At 40.7% G+C, this 14198-nt stretch overlaps 1 protein-coding gene across 6 annotated transcripts in view; it reads right to left on the bottom strand.

Annotated features, from left to right (window-relative positions):
* SLC30A6 (solute carrier family 30 member 6) overlaps positions 1 to 14198 on the bottom strand; it is a 63691-nt gene that overhangs the window by 1461 nt on the left and 48032 nt on the right. The window lies entirely within an intron of this gene.

Raw genomic sequence — 14198 nt, 5'->3', positions numbered from 1 at the left:
AAGATACAGAACTCAGGTGGTGGGAATGGTGTGGATTCAAACCCCTGTCGACATGTAATTCTGTAATTTAAAAATATTAAAAAGGGAGTTGGGTGGTAGAACAGTGGGTTAAGCGCACGTGGCGCAAAGTGCAAGGACCAATGTAAGAATCCTGGTTCCTTACCTGCAGGGGAGTCGCTTCACAGGTGGTGAAGCAGGTCTACAGGTGTCTTTCTTTCCCCCTCTCTGTCTTCCCCTCCTCTCTCCATTTCCCTCTGTCATATCCAACAACGACGACATCAACAACAATAACTACAACAATAAAAAAAAAAAAAGTGGGATTCGACTTCCAGAGGCGGAGTTACGAGCAGCAGATCGCTTTCTCTACTCTCCTCTCCCCTCCCGGATCAACTAGGAATACCAAAGGAGACCACTCGGACCGAAACAAGACAGGACTAGAATGACCACAGGAACCCAGTAAATCACCGGTGAGTACAAACACGTGTGGCTGGTGACAGAGAGGAGAGAGGGGCCTAAGGAGAGATTAAGTGACTGCTAACAGTTCAGCAGTTAATCAGTTGAGACACCACCTCCAGTCTGCTCCACCAACAAGGGGTCAGCTTAAGGGAGGAGAGGACTCCCCAGAGACTCACCAAGTGCAACTCTGAGTCTCCATTGCTACTACCCTCAATCTGGAGCAGTGACAGGAAGGGACACCAGGGGACAGAGATCTAACCAGGAAACTCAGAAGACCTATACCTCCGTGGCACAGCTGAGGGGCTGTGAAAGTCTCTTTGCACAACCACTGGATTATCTCTGCCACACCCTGCTTTATCTCTTGGTCAGGAGTCAGTGATTAAGCTAAGAAACCTATTGATAGTTTAAAAGCACTCAGGCTCTCATAGCCTACAGGGAAGGAAAAAAAAAAAGAAAGAGGCTTTTAAACCACTGAGCTCCAACTCAGGGATTGAAATAACTGTTAACTTCTGCCACTGTGAACCCTTTAATTAACTTACTTAGACACAAGTCAATCCAGGCAATAGTGATCAAGAATTTGAAAAGTACTGATAAAGGGAACTCATAACATAATATATAAAATGGTTAAAACAACAAGAAAAAATATTGGAGAATCAAACCAGGACAAGAGTCCAGCTAAAAGTCCTCCAGAGGGTGAAGCACAGAATAAAGAGTTCAACATCCAAACATTAGCTAAGGAAATAATAACAGGAGTGAGTAAAGAATTTGAAAAAATTGTAATCAGAAATGCAGGAACAACAAATGAGAATATGGAAGGAAATACTAATTATCTCATGGTTATTAGAGAGCTGAAAGCTGAAATCGCTGAGCTAAGAATGCAACAGGCTGAACAAGCTAAAACAGTATCAGAGCAGGGGAACAAAACAGATGAACTCCAGAAAGCAGTAGAGGGCAGAGAGAATAGAATCTATGAGGCTGAAGACAGAATTAGCAAGATTGAGGATGAATTAGAGACAACTAAAAAAGAAGTAAGAGATCTCAAAAAGAGATTAAGAGATGCTGAAAACAACAACAGAGTCCTATGGGATGACTTCAAAAGAAACAATATACGCATTATTGGCATACCAGAGGAAGAAAGAGAGAGGAAGAAAGCATTTTCCAGGCCATAGTAGCTGAAAACTTCTCTAGTCTAGACAACATCAAAGATATAAAAATTCAAGAAGCGGGGGAGTCAGGCGGTAGCGCAGCGGGTTAAGCCCAGGTGGCGCAAAGCACAAGGATCGGCATGAGGATCCTGGTTCGAGCCCCTGGCTCCCCACCAGCAGGGGAGTAGCTTCACAGGTGGTGAAGCAGGTCTGCAGGTGTCTGTCTTTCTCTCCCCCTCTCTGTCTTCCCCTCCTCTCTCCATTTCTCTCTGTCCTGTCCAACAACGACAACATCAATAACAACAACTACAATAAAAAAACAACAATGGTCCGAGAGGTGGCGCAGTGGCTAAGACATAGACTCTTAAGCATGAGGTCCTGAGTTCCTGAGTTCAATCCCGGAAGCACATGTATCAGAGTAATGGCTGGTTCTTTCTCTCCTATCTTTCTCATGAATAAATAAATTCTAAAAAAAAAAAAAAATCCAAGAAGCGGGGGTCGGGCAGTGGTGCAGTGGGTTAAGCGCACGTAGCGCAAAGCGCAGGGACAGGTGTAAGGATCCGAGTTCGAGCCCCCAGCTCCCCACCTGCAGGGGAGTCGCTTCACGGGCGGTGAAGCAGGTCTGCAGGTGTCTATCTTTCTCTCCCCTTCTCTCTCTGTCTTCCCCTCCTCTCTCCATTTCTCTCTGTCCTATCCAACAACAAAGCAACGTCAACAATGGCAATAATAACCGCAACGAGGATGCAACAACTAGGGCAACAAAAAGGGGGAAAAAATGGCCTCCAGGAGCGGTGGATTCATGGTGCAGGCACCGAGCCCAGCAATAACCCTGGAGGGAAAAAAAAAAAAATTCAAGAAGCACAGAGGGTCCCAAACAGAATTAACCCAGACCTAAAGACACCAAGACATATCGTACTTAGAATGGAAAGGAATAAGGATAAAGAAAGGATCCTCAAGGCTGCAAGAGAAAAACATAGAGTCACCTACAAAGGAAAACCCATAAGATTAGCAGCAGACTTCTCCATACAAACACTACAGGCCAGAAGAAAATGGCAAGATATCTATCGAGTGCTCAATGAGAAAGGCTTTCAGCTAAGAATACTATATCCTGCTAGACTGTCATTCAGACTAGATGGGAGGCATCAAAACCTTCTCAGACAAGCAACAGTTGAAGGAAGCAACCATCACCAAGCCTGCCCTGAAAGAAGTTCTGAAAGGTCTCCTATAAGCAACCAGACCACCACAAATAGGACATATATCAAAACACTCTAAAACTCTACAAGAATGGCGTTAAAATATCTTCAATCTTTGATATCAATAAATGTCAATGGCCTGAATTCACCTATTAAAAGACACAGAGTAGGAAGATGGATCAGAAAACACAACCCAACAATATGCTGTCTACAGGAAACCCACCTAACTCAACAAGACAAACACAGACTTAAAGTGAAAGGATGGAAAACTATCATACAAGCCAATGGCCCACAAAAAAGGGCAGGAACAGCTATTCTCATATCTGACATGATAGACTTTAAAATAGATAAGATTTAAAAAGATAGGAATGGACACTACTTAATGCTCAGAGGATCAGTCAATCAAGAGGACTTAACAATTATTAACATCTATGCACCCAATGAGAAGCCATCTAAATACATCAAACTTCTACTGAAAGAGCTACAGCAATATATTCACAGTAACACAATCATAGTAGGGGACTTCAACACCCCACTCTCTCAACTTGACAGATCATCCAGGGAAAAATCAATAAAGACATAAGGGAGCTAAATGAAGAGATAGATAAACTAGAACTATTGGACATTTTCAGAGTCATTCATCCCAAGAAACTGGAATACACATTTTACTCAAATCCACATGGGTCATTCTCAAGGACACACCATATATTAGGCCACAAAGACAGCATCAGCCAATTCAAGAGCATTGAAATCATCCCAAGCATCTTCTCAGACCACAGTGGAATTAAACTAACACTTAACAATCAACAAAAGATTAGTAACAGTCCCAAAATGTGGAAGCTCAACAGTACAATTCTTAACAACTTCTGGGTCAAAGAGGAAATCAAGGAAGAAATCAAAATGTTTTGATAGTTCAATGAAAATGAAGACACAAGTTATCAAAATATTTGGGATACAGCTAAAGCAGTCCTAAGAGGGATGTTCATAGCTATACAAGCACACATTAGGAAACAAGAAAAAGCACAAATAAACAGCCTGATTGCACATCTTAAAGACCTAGAAGAAGAAAAACAAAGGAACCCTAAAGCAACGAGAAGGACAGAAATCACTAAAGTTAGGGCAGAAATAAATAACATTGAGAATAGGAAAACCATACAAAAGATCAACAAAAGTAAATGTTGGTTCTTCGAAAGAGTCAACAAAATTGACAAACCTTTAGCCAGACTCACAAAACAAAAAAGGGAGAAGACCCAAATAAATCGGATAGTAAATGAGAGAGGAGGGAGTTGGGCTGTAGCGCAGCCGGTTAAGCACAGGTGGTGCAAAGCGCAGGGAATAATGTAAGGATCCCGGTTCGAGCCCTGGCTCCCCACCTGCAGGGGGAGTCACTTCACAAGCGGTGAAGCAGGTGTCTATCTTTCTTTCCCCTTTTCTGTCTTCCCCCTCCTCTCTTCATTTCTCTCTGTCCTATCCAACAACGACAACAACAATAATAACCACAACAGTAAATCAACAAGGGCAACAAAAGGGAATAAATAAATAAACAAAAATTAGAAAAAAAGTAAATGAAAGAGGAGATATCACAACAGACACCGCAGAAATTCAACATATCATGCGAGGCTTCTATGAACAACTATATGCCACCAAGCTAGAGAACCTGGAAGAAATGGACGATTTCCTAGATACCTACCAACTTCCAAAACTAAGTAAAGAGTAAGTGGATAACATGAACAGGCCCATCACAGCTAATGAAATTGAAACAGTTATCAATCTCCCCAAAAATAAAAGTCCTGGACCAGATGGTTTTACAAATGCATTCTACAAAACCTTCAAAGAACTAATACCTCTATTTTTAAAAGTCTTCCAGAAGATTGAAGACACTGGAATACTCCCTACCAGCTTCTATGAAGCCAACATCACCCTGATACCAAAAGCACACAGGGACACAACCAAAAAAGAAAACTACAGACCAATATCTCTGATGAACATAGATGCAAAAATACTCAACAAAATTCTAGCCAACTGGATACAGCAGTATATCAAAAAGATTGTTCATCATGACCAAGTGGGGTTTATCCCAGGCATGCAAGGTTGGTTTAATATACGTAAATCAATCAATGTGATCCACCACATCAACAAAAGCAAGACCAAAAACCACATGGTCATATCAATAGATGCAGAGAAAGCCTTTGACAAAATACAACATCCCTTTATGATCAAAACACTACAAAAAATGGGAATAGATGGAAAATTCCTGAAGATAGTGGAGTCTATGTATAGCAAACCTACAGCCAACATCATACTCAATGGTGAAAAACTGGAAGCATTTCCACTCAGATCAGGTACTAGACAGGGTTGCCCACTATCACCATTACTATTCAACATAGTGTTGGAAGTTCTTGCCATAGCAATCAGGCAGGAGCAAGGAATTAAAGGGATACAGATTGGAAGAGAAGAAGTCAAACTCTCCTTATTAGAAGATGACATGATAGTATACATGGAAAAACCTAAGGAATCCAGCAAGAAGCTTTTGGAAATCATCAGTCAATACAGTAAGGTGTCAGGCTACAAAATTAACATTTAAAAGTCAGTGGCATTCCTCTATGCAAACACTAAGTTAGAAGAAATTGAAATCCAGAAATCAGTTCCTTTTACTATAGCAACAAAAACAATAAAATATCTAGGAGTAAACCTATCCAAAGAAGTGAAAGACTTGTATACTGAAAATTATGAGTCACTACTCAAAGAAATTGAAAAAGACACAAAGAAGTGGAAAGATATTCCATGTTCATGGGTTGGAAGAATTAACATCATCAAAATGAATATATTACCCAGAGCCATCTACAAATTTAATGCTATCCCCATCAAGATCCCAAGCACATTTTTTAGGAGAATAGAACAAATGCTACAAATGTTTATCTGGAACCAGAAAAGACCTAGAATTGCCAAAACAATCTTGAGAAAAAAGAACTGAACTGGAGGCATCACACTCCCAGATTTCAAACTGTATTATAGGGCCATTGTCATCAAAACTGCTTGGTACTGGAACATGAATAGACACACTGACCAGTGGAATAGAATTGAGAGCCCAGAAATGAGGCCCCACACCTATGGACATCTAATCTTTGACAAACGGGCCCAGACTATTACATGGGGAAAGCAGAGTCTCTTCAACAAACGATGTTGAAAACAATGGGTTGAAACATGCAGAAGAATGAAACTGAATCACTGTATTTCACTAAATATAAAAGTAAATTCCAAGTGGATCAAGGACTTGGATGTTAGACCACAAACTATCAAATACTTAGAGGAAAATATTGGCAGAACTCTGTTCTGCATAAATTTTGAAGACATTTTCAATGAAACAAATCCAATTACAAGGAAGACTAAGGCAAGTATAAACCTATGGGACTACATCAAATTAAAAAGCTTCTGCACAGCAAAAGAAACCACTACCCAAACCAAGAGACCCCTCACAGAATGGGAGAAGATCTTTACATGTCATACATCAGATAAGAGTTTAATAACCAACATATATTAAGAGTTTGCTAGGGAGTCGGGCGGTAGCGCAGTGGGTTAAGTGCATGTGGCGCAAAGCGCAAGGGACCGGCGTAAGGATCCGGGTTCGAGCCCCCGGCTCCCCACCTGCAGGGGAGTCTCTTCACAGGCGGTGAAGCAGGTCTGCAGGTATCTGTCTTTCTCTCCCCCTCTCTGTCTTCCCCTCCTCTCTCCATTTCTCTCTGTCCTATCCAACAATGATGGCAACAATAATAACTACAACAATAGAAAAACAACAAAGGCAACAAAAAGGGAAAATAAATATTAAAAAAAAAAAAAAAGAGTGCCAGACTCAACAACAATACAACAAATAACCCCATCCAAAAATGGGGGGAGGACTTGGACAGAATATTCACCACAGAAGAGATCCAAAAGGCTGAGAAATAAATGTAAAAAGTGGTCCAAGTCTCTGACTGTCAGAGAAATGCAAATCAAGACAACAATGAGATATCACTTCACTCCTGTGAGAATGTCATATATCAGGAAAGGTAACAGCAGCAAATGCTGGAGAGGGTGTGGGGTCAAAGGAACCCTCCTGCACTGCTGGTGGGAATGTCAATTGGTCCAACCTCTGTGGAGAACAGTCTGGAGAACTCTCAGAAGGCTAGAAATGGACCTACCCTATGACCCTGCAATTCCCCTCCTGGGGATATATCCTAAGGAACTCAACACATCCATCCAAAAAGATCTGTGTACACATATATTCTTGGCAGCACAATTTTTTTTTTTTTTTTGGTCTTGCTTTTGTTGATGTGGTGGATCACATTGATTGATTTACGTATATTAAACCAACCTTGCATGCCTGGGATAAACCCCACTTGGTCATGATGAACAATTTTTTTGATATACTGCTGTATCCGGTTGGCTAGAATTTTGTTCAATATTTTCGCATCTATGTTCATCAGAGATATTGGTCTGTAGTTTTCTTTTTTGGTTGTGTCCCTGTGTGCTTTTGGTATCAGGGTGATGTTGGCTTCATAGAAGCTGGCAGGGAGTATTCCAGTGTCTTCAATCTTCTGGAAGACTTTTAAAAGTAGAGGTATTAGTTCTTCTTTGAAAGTTTTGTAGAATTCATTTGTAAAACCATCTGGTCCAGGACTTTTATTTTTGGGAAGATTTTTGATAACTGTTTCAATTTCATTAGCTGTGATGGGCCTGTTCATGTTATCCACTTCCTCTTTACTTAGTTTTGGAAGTTGGTAGGTATCTAGGAAATCATTCATTTCTTCCAGGTTCTCTAGCTTGGTGGCATATAGTTGTTCATAGAAGCCTCGCATGATATGTTGAATTTCTGCAGTGTCTGTTGTGATTTCTCCTCTTTCATTTACTATCCGATTTATTTGGGTCTTCTCCCTTTTTTGTTTTGTGAGTCTGGCTAAAGGTTTGTTGATTTTATTTACTCTTTCGAAGAACCAACATTTACTTTCATTGATCTTTTGTATGGTTTTCCTATTCTCAATGTTATTTATTTCTGCCCTAACTTTAGTAATTTCTGTCCTTCTGGTTGCTTTAGGATTCCTTTGTTGTTCTTCTTCTAGGTCTTTAAGATGTGCAATCAGGCTGTTTATTTGTGCCTTTTCTTGTTTCCTAATGTGTGCTTGTATAGCTATGAACTTCCCTCTTAGGACTGCTTTAGCTGTGTCCCAAATATTTTGATAGCTTGTGTCTTCATTTTCATTGAACTCTCGAAACATTTTGATTTCTTCCTTGATTTCCTCTTTGACCCAGAAGTTGTTAAGAATTGTACTGTTGAGCTTCCACATTTTGGGACTGTTACTAATCTTTTGTTGATTGTTAAGTGTTAGTTTAATTCCACTGTGGTCTGAGAAGATGCTTGGGATGATTTCAGTGCTCTTGAATAGGCTGATGCTGTCTTTGTGGCCTAACATATGGTCTATCCTTGAGAATGATCCATGTGGATTTGAGTAAAATGTGTATTCCAGTTTCTTGGGATGAATGACTCTGAAAATGTCCAATAGTTCTAGTTTATCTATCTCTTCATTTAGCTCCCTTATGTCTTTACTGATTTTCTTCCTGGATGATCTGTCAAGTTGAGATAGTGGGGTGTTGAAGTCCCCTACTATGATTGTGTTACTGTTAATATATTGCTGTAGTTCTTTCAGTAGAAGTTTGATGTATTTAGATGGCTTCTCATTGGGTGCATAGATATTAATAATTGTTAAGTCCTCTTGTTTGACTGATCCTCTGAGCATTAAGTAGTGTCCATTCCTATCTTTTTTAATCTTATCTATTTTAAAGTCTATCATGTCAGATATGAGAATAGCTGTTCCTGCCATTTTTTGTGGGCCATTGGCTTGAATGATAGTTTTCCATCCTTTCACTTTAAGTCTGTGTTTGTCTTGTTGCGTTAGGTGAGTTTCCTGTAGACAACATATTGTTGGGTTGTGTTTTCTGATCCATCTTCCTACTCTGTGTCTTTTAATAGGTGAATTCAGGCCATTGACATTTATTGATATCAAAGATTGAAGATATTTTAACGCCATTCTTGTAGAGTTTTAGAGTGTTTTGATATATGTCCTATTTGTGGTGGTCTGACTATTTATAGGAGACCTTTCAAAACTTCTTTCAGGGCAGGCTTGGTGATGGTTGCTTCCTTCAACTGTTGCTTGTCTGAGAAGGTTTTGATGCTTCCATCTAATCTGAATGACAATCTAGCAGGATATAGTATTCTTGGCTGAAAGCCTTTCTCATTGAGCACTCGATAGATATCTTGCCATTCTCTTCTGGCCTGTAGTGTTTGTATGGAGAAGTCTGCTGCTAATCTTATGGGTTTTCCTTTGTAGGTGACTCTTTGTTTTTCTCTTGCAGCCTTGAGGATCCTTTCTTTATCCTTATTCCTTTCCAATCTAAGTATGACATGTCTTGGTGTCTTTAGGTCTGGGTTAATTCTGTTTGGGAACCTCTGGGCTTCTTGAATCTTTATGTCTTTGGTGTTGTCTAGACTAGAGAAATTTTCAGCTATTATGGCCTGGAGAATGCTTTCTTCCTCCCCTTCTCTTTCTTCCTCTGGTAAGCCAATAATGCGTATATTGTTTCTTTTGAAGTCATCCCATAGGACTCTGTTGTTGTTTTCAGCATCTCTTAATCTCTTTTTGAGATCTCTTACTTCTTTTTTAGTTGTCTCTAATTCATCCTCAATCTTGCTAATTCTGTCTTCAGCCTCATTGATTCTATTCTCTCTGCTCTCTACTGCTTTCTGGAGTTCATCTATTTTGTTGCCCTGCTCTGATACTGTTTTAGCTTGTTCAGCTAGTTGCCTTCTTAGCTCAGCGATTTCAGCTTTCAGCTCTCTAATAACCATGAGATAATTAGAATTTCCTTCCATATTCTCATTTGTTGTTCCTGCATTTCTGATTACAATTTTTTCAAATTCTTTACTCACTCCTGTTATTATTTCCTTGGCTAATGTTTGGATGTTGAACTCGTTGTTTTGTGCTTCACCCTCTGGAGGACTTTTAGCTGGACTCTTGTCCTGGTTCGAGTCTCCAATATTTTTTCTTGTTGTTTTAACCATTTTATATAAGTTAACAGTTTTTTCAATCCCTGAGTTGGAGTTCAGTGGTGTAAAAGCCTTTTTTTTTCCCCTGTAGGCTATGGGAGCCTGAGGGCTTTTAAACTATCAATAGGCTTCTTAGCTTAATCACTGACTCCTGACCAAGAGATAAAGCAGGGTGTGGCAGAGATAATCCAGTGGTTATGCAAAGAGACTTTCACAGCCCCTCAGCTATGCCACCGAGGTATAGGTCTTCTCCTGAGTTTCCCGGTTAGATCTCTGTACCCTGGTGTCCCTCCCTGTTGCTGCTCCAGATTCTGAGGGTAGTAGCAATGGAGACTCAGAGTTGCACTTGGTGAGTCTCTGGGGAGTCCTTTCCTCCCTTCAGCTGTCCCCTTGTTGGTGGAGCAGACTGGAGGTGGTGTCTCCACTGACAAACTGTTGAACTGTTAGCAGTCACTTAATCTCTCCTTAGGCCCCTCTCTCCTCTCTGTCACCAGCCACGCGTGTTTGTACTCATGGGTGATTTACTGGGTTTCTGTGGTCATTCTAGTCCTGTCTTGTTTCGGTCAGGGTGGTCTCCTTTGGTATTCCTAGTTGATCTGGGAGAGGAGAGGAGAGGAGAGGAGAGGAGAGGAGAGGAGAGGAGAGAAAGCGATCTGCTGCTCGTAGCTCCGCCTCCGGAAGTCGAATCCTGCAGCACAATTTGTAATAGCCAAAACCTGGAAGCAACCCAGGTGTCCAACAACAGATGAGTGGCTGAGCAAGTTGTGGTATATATACACAATGGAATACTACTCAGCTGTAAAAAATGGTGACTTCACCGTTTTCAGCCGATCTTGGATGGTGGACCTTGAAAAAATCATGTTGAGTGAAATAAGTCAGAAACAGAAGGATGAATATGGGATGATCTCACTCTCAGGCAGAAGTTGAAAAACAAGATCAGAAGAGAAAACACAAGTAGAACCTGAAATGGAATTGGCATATTGGCCCCAAGTAAAAGACTCTGGGGTGGGTGGGAGAATACAGGTCCATAAATGACATAGTGGGGGTTGTATTGTTAAATGGGAAACTGGGGAATGTTATGCATGTACAAACTATTGTATTTACTGTTGAATGTAAAACATTAATTCCCCAATAAAGAAATAAATTTTTAAAAAAAGCAACAAAAGAGAATAAATAAATAAATAAATTTTTAAAAAAAGAGACTAATGTGGTCTGGGAGGTGGTGCAGTGGTTAGGACTTTGGACTCCCAAGCATGAGGTCCTGAGTTCAATCCCCAGCAGCACATGCACCAGAGTGATGTCTGTTTTTTTCCCTCTCTCCTATCATTTCTCATGGATAAATAAATAAAATCTTTATTAAAAAAAGACTAGAGAAATACACATAAGGGAAGAAAGATTTGTTCTAATACAAGTCGGAATTTAAATGAAGTATACGAAAAAGTAGATGTTAATTTCAATTAAGGAAGCAGTCAAAAGGAGATGGCATCTGACAGTTCACAGATCAACAAAATTTCAAAAGGTGGACACTGACATTCTAAACTCAGGGAGTTATAATTAAAATACCTGGCATGTTTGCACCTGAAGAAACAAAACCACTAATTCATAAATATGTCAGGAACCACAAAAATGAAACAAAGATGAAAGGAGGAGAGGAACCCTCCTCATCTCCTTCCTATTACATATCCCTCAGTCACTCCAAAGCTAACCTTATCAAAGCAAGGACTGCAAAAGCTGAGTAAGGGCAAGAGACTGGCATACTTTAATGATGACTCTTTAGTTACTATCAGGCCACCCCATCAGCTGGGGCCCTAGTCAGGGAGTCCTGGGATTCCCACACAGACATGATGGGCCTAGACCTCGAATAGATCCCTCTCTCCATTGTCACTAGTGATCTCCACCAGGAAAAACACAATGACCCCTTTCTGGGTCCCCATAGGACCTTGCCCTCAATGTGGATCAACAAAGGTAGAGAATGTTCCATCCTCTGAAGGGAGGCTGGATAACATACTCTACCTACCATTTGAAGAAGATGGGTCCTGAAATTGAGGCAGCTTGGAATGTTCCTACTGATGACCACAGAATGTGAGCTCAGACCTACAGGGATAGAGGAGTTACAGAAACTCCTGTGCTGAATATGGGCCCTAGATCATATCGATGGGGTTTACAGTTAACAATATTTATTTATATTTATATTTGGAAGCTACTCTTTTCCCTGATCCAGCTTCTAGCCCTTTTTCCAGCCATGACATCATCTCCCCAGACAATAACCTGGGTCCACCTGCATATCAGAGGTCAGGCTCAGGAAAAAAACTAGTATAGTCATGGGCCCTTTGGAATATAACTAAAATAGACCTACTAGCTTTCTTCAAAACAGACCCCAAATCTTCATCTGGAATATTCCAGCCTTTAGGTTCATGATTAGTCAACAATTTGTTGGGCTTTATATGTTAACTCTTTTTTCAGCCACCAGATTTCAGATGTTAACATGATGCCAATGGGATTTCCCTGGGCAGAGGATCCCACCAGTATGTCCTGGAACCCTGCTATCCCAAAGCCCTGCCCCACTAAGGAGAGAGAGAGGCTGGGAGTAATGATCCACCTGTCAATGGCAATTACAGAAGCCAGACCTCCCACCTTTTCAGTCCATAATGACCCTGGGTCCATACTCCCAGAGGGATAAAGAATAGGGAAGCTGGGAGTCCAGTGGTGCAGCAGGTTAAATGCAGGTGGTGTAAAACCCAAGGACTGGCATAAAGATTCCAGTTCAAGCCCATAGATCCCCACCTGCAGGGGAGTCACTTCACAAGTGCTGAAGCAGGTCTATAGGTGTCTATATCTTTATCTCCCCCTCTGTCTTCCCCTCCTCTCTCCATTTTTCTCTGTCCTAACCAACAATGACGACATCAACAGCTACAACAATAAAACAAGGGCAACTAAAAGTAATATATATTAAAATAAATAAATAAATAAATAAATAAATAAATAAATAGGTTTTAAAAAAGAATAGGGAAGCTATCAGGGGAGGGGATGGGATACAGAGTTCTGGTGGTGGGAATTCTGTGGAGTTGTACCCCTCTTATCCTATGGTTTTGCTAGTGTTTCCTTTTTTTTTTTTATAATGTACTATTTAAAAAAATTTTTTTTCAAGATTTTATTTATTTATGAGAAAGATAGGAGGAGAGAGAAAGAACCAGACATCACTCTGGCACATACGCTGCCAGGGATGGAACTCGGGACCTCATGCTTGAGCATCCACAGCTTTATCACTGCGCCACCTCCCGGACCACCAGTGTTTCCTTTTTATAAGTAAAAATTAAAAAAAAAAAAAAAAAAGAGGAGAGGAGAAACTAACAAAACCAAAAAAAGTAAGCAAAAAATATGGACACAACCTAATACCTCTAATCAGGTAACTGGATCAAGATGCAAAAGATTTTCATGCTTACGGCTCCAGCATTCCAAGTTTAATCTCTCATACCACCATACGCCAGAACTGAGCAGTGCTCGACAACACAAACAAACAAAGCAACAAAAACCAAATATACACTCAATGCACGCACCAGTTCATTTAAAAAAGAAGACACTGTATCATTGAGGACAAAATGGCTAGAACTGGAGGTGGTCATGGTCATTGAAATAGGCAGAGAAGTGAAAAGAGTGAATGACATTACTGTATGGTTTGACTTCCGTGGAATACAAATCACAGAAACAAAACAAACTTGTAATAAAGTTATAGCCAATCAAGCTCTTCAACTCTGTGGAAACTATACTGCTTATCAGAAGGGGGGGAGGATAGGTTAGAAGATTGTTTATATTTATTTATTTAATTTTCCTTTTGTTTATCATCGTCGTTGTTATTATTGCTGTTATTGATGTCGTTGTTGGACAAGACAGAGAGAAATGGAGAGAGGAGGGGAAGACAGAGAGGGGAGAGAAAGACATCTGCAGACCTGCTTCACCACCTGTGAAGTGAACCCCATGCAGGTGGGGAGCCGGGGGCTCGAACTGGGATCCTTACGCCGGCCCTTGCCCTTTGTGCCATGTGTGCTTAACCCACTGCACCACTACCTAGCTCCCAGGTTAGAAGATTCTTATTTGGTGTGATGGCACAGAACTTTGGTGGTGAGTGTACACTCACATACACGAACCAAACAAGAACTTTTACTTTTTAAAGATTTTATTTATTTATTAATGAGAAAGATAGGAGAAAGAGAGAAAGAACCAGACATCACTCTGGTAGATGTGCTGCCAGGGACTGAACTCAGGACCTCATGCTTGAAAATCTAGTGTCTTAGCCACCACCTCCCGGACCACAAAAGTGTTGGGATA

Source organism: Erinaceus europaeus, chromosome 3 (genome assembly GCF_950295315.1).
Source record: "Erinaceus europaeus chromosome 3, mEriEur2.1, whole genome shotgun sequence".
NCBI classification, from domain to species: Eukaryota; Metazoa; Chordata; class Mammalia; order Eulipotyphla; family Erinaceidae; genus Erinaceus; species Erinaceus europaeus.
Note: the sequence above shows the minus strand (reverse complement) of the source record. Positions and strands in the feature narration are given on the sequence as shown.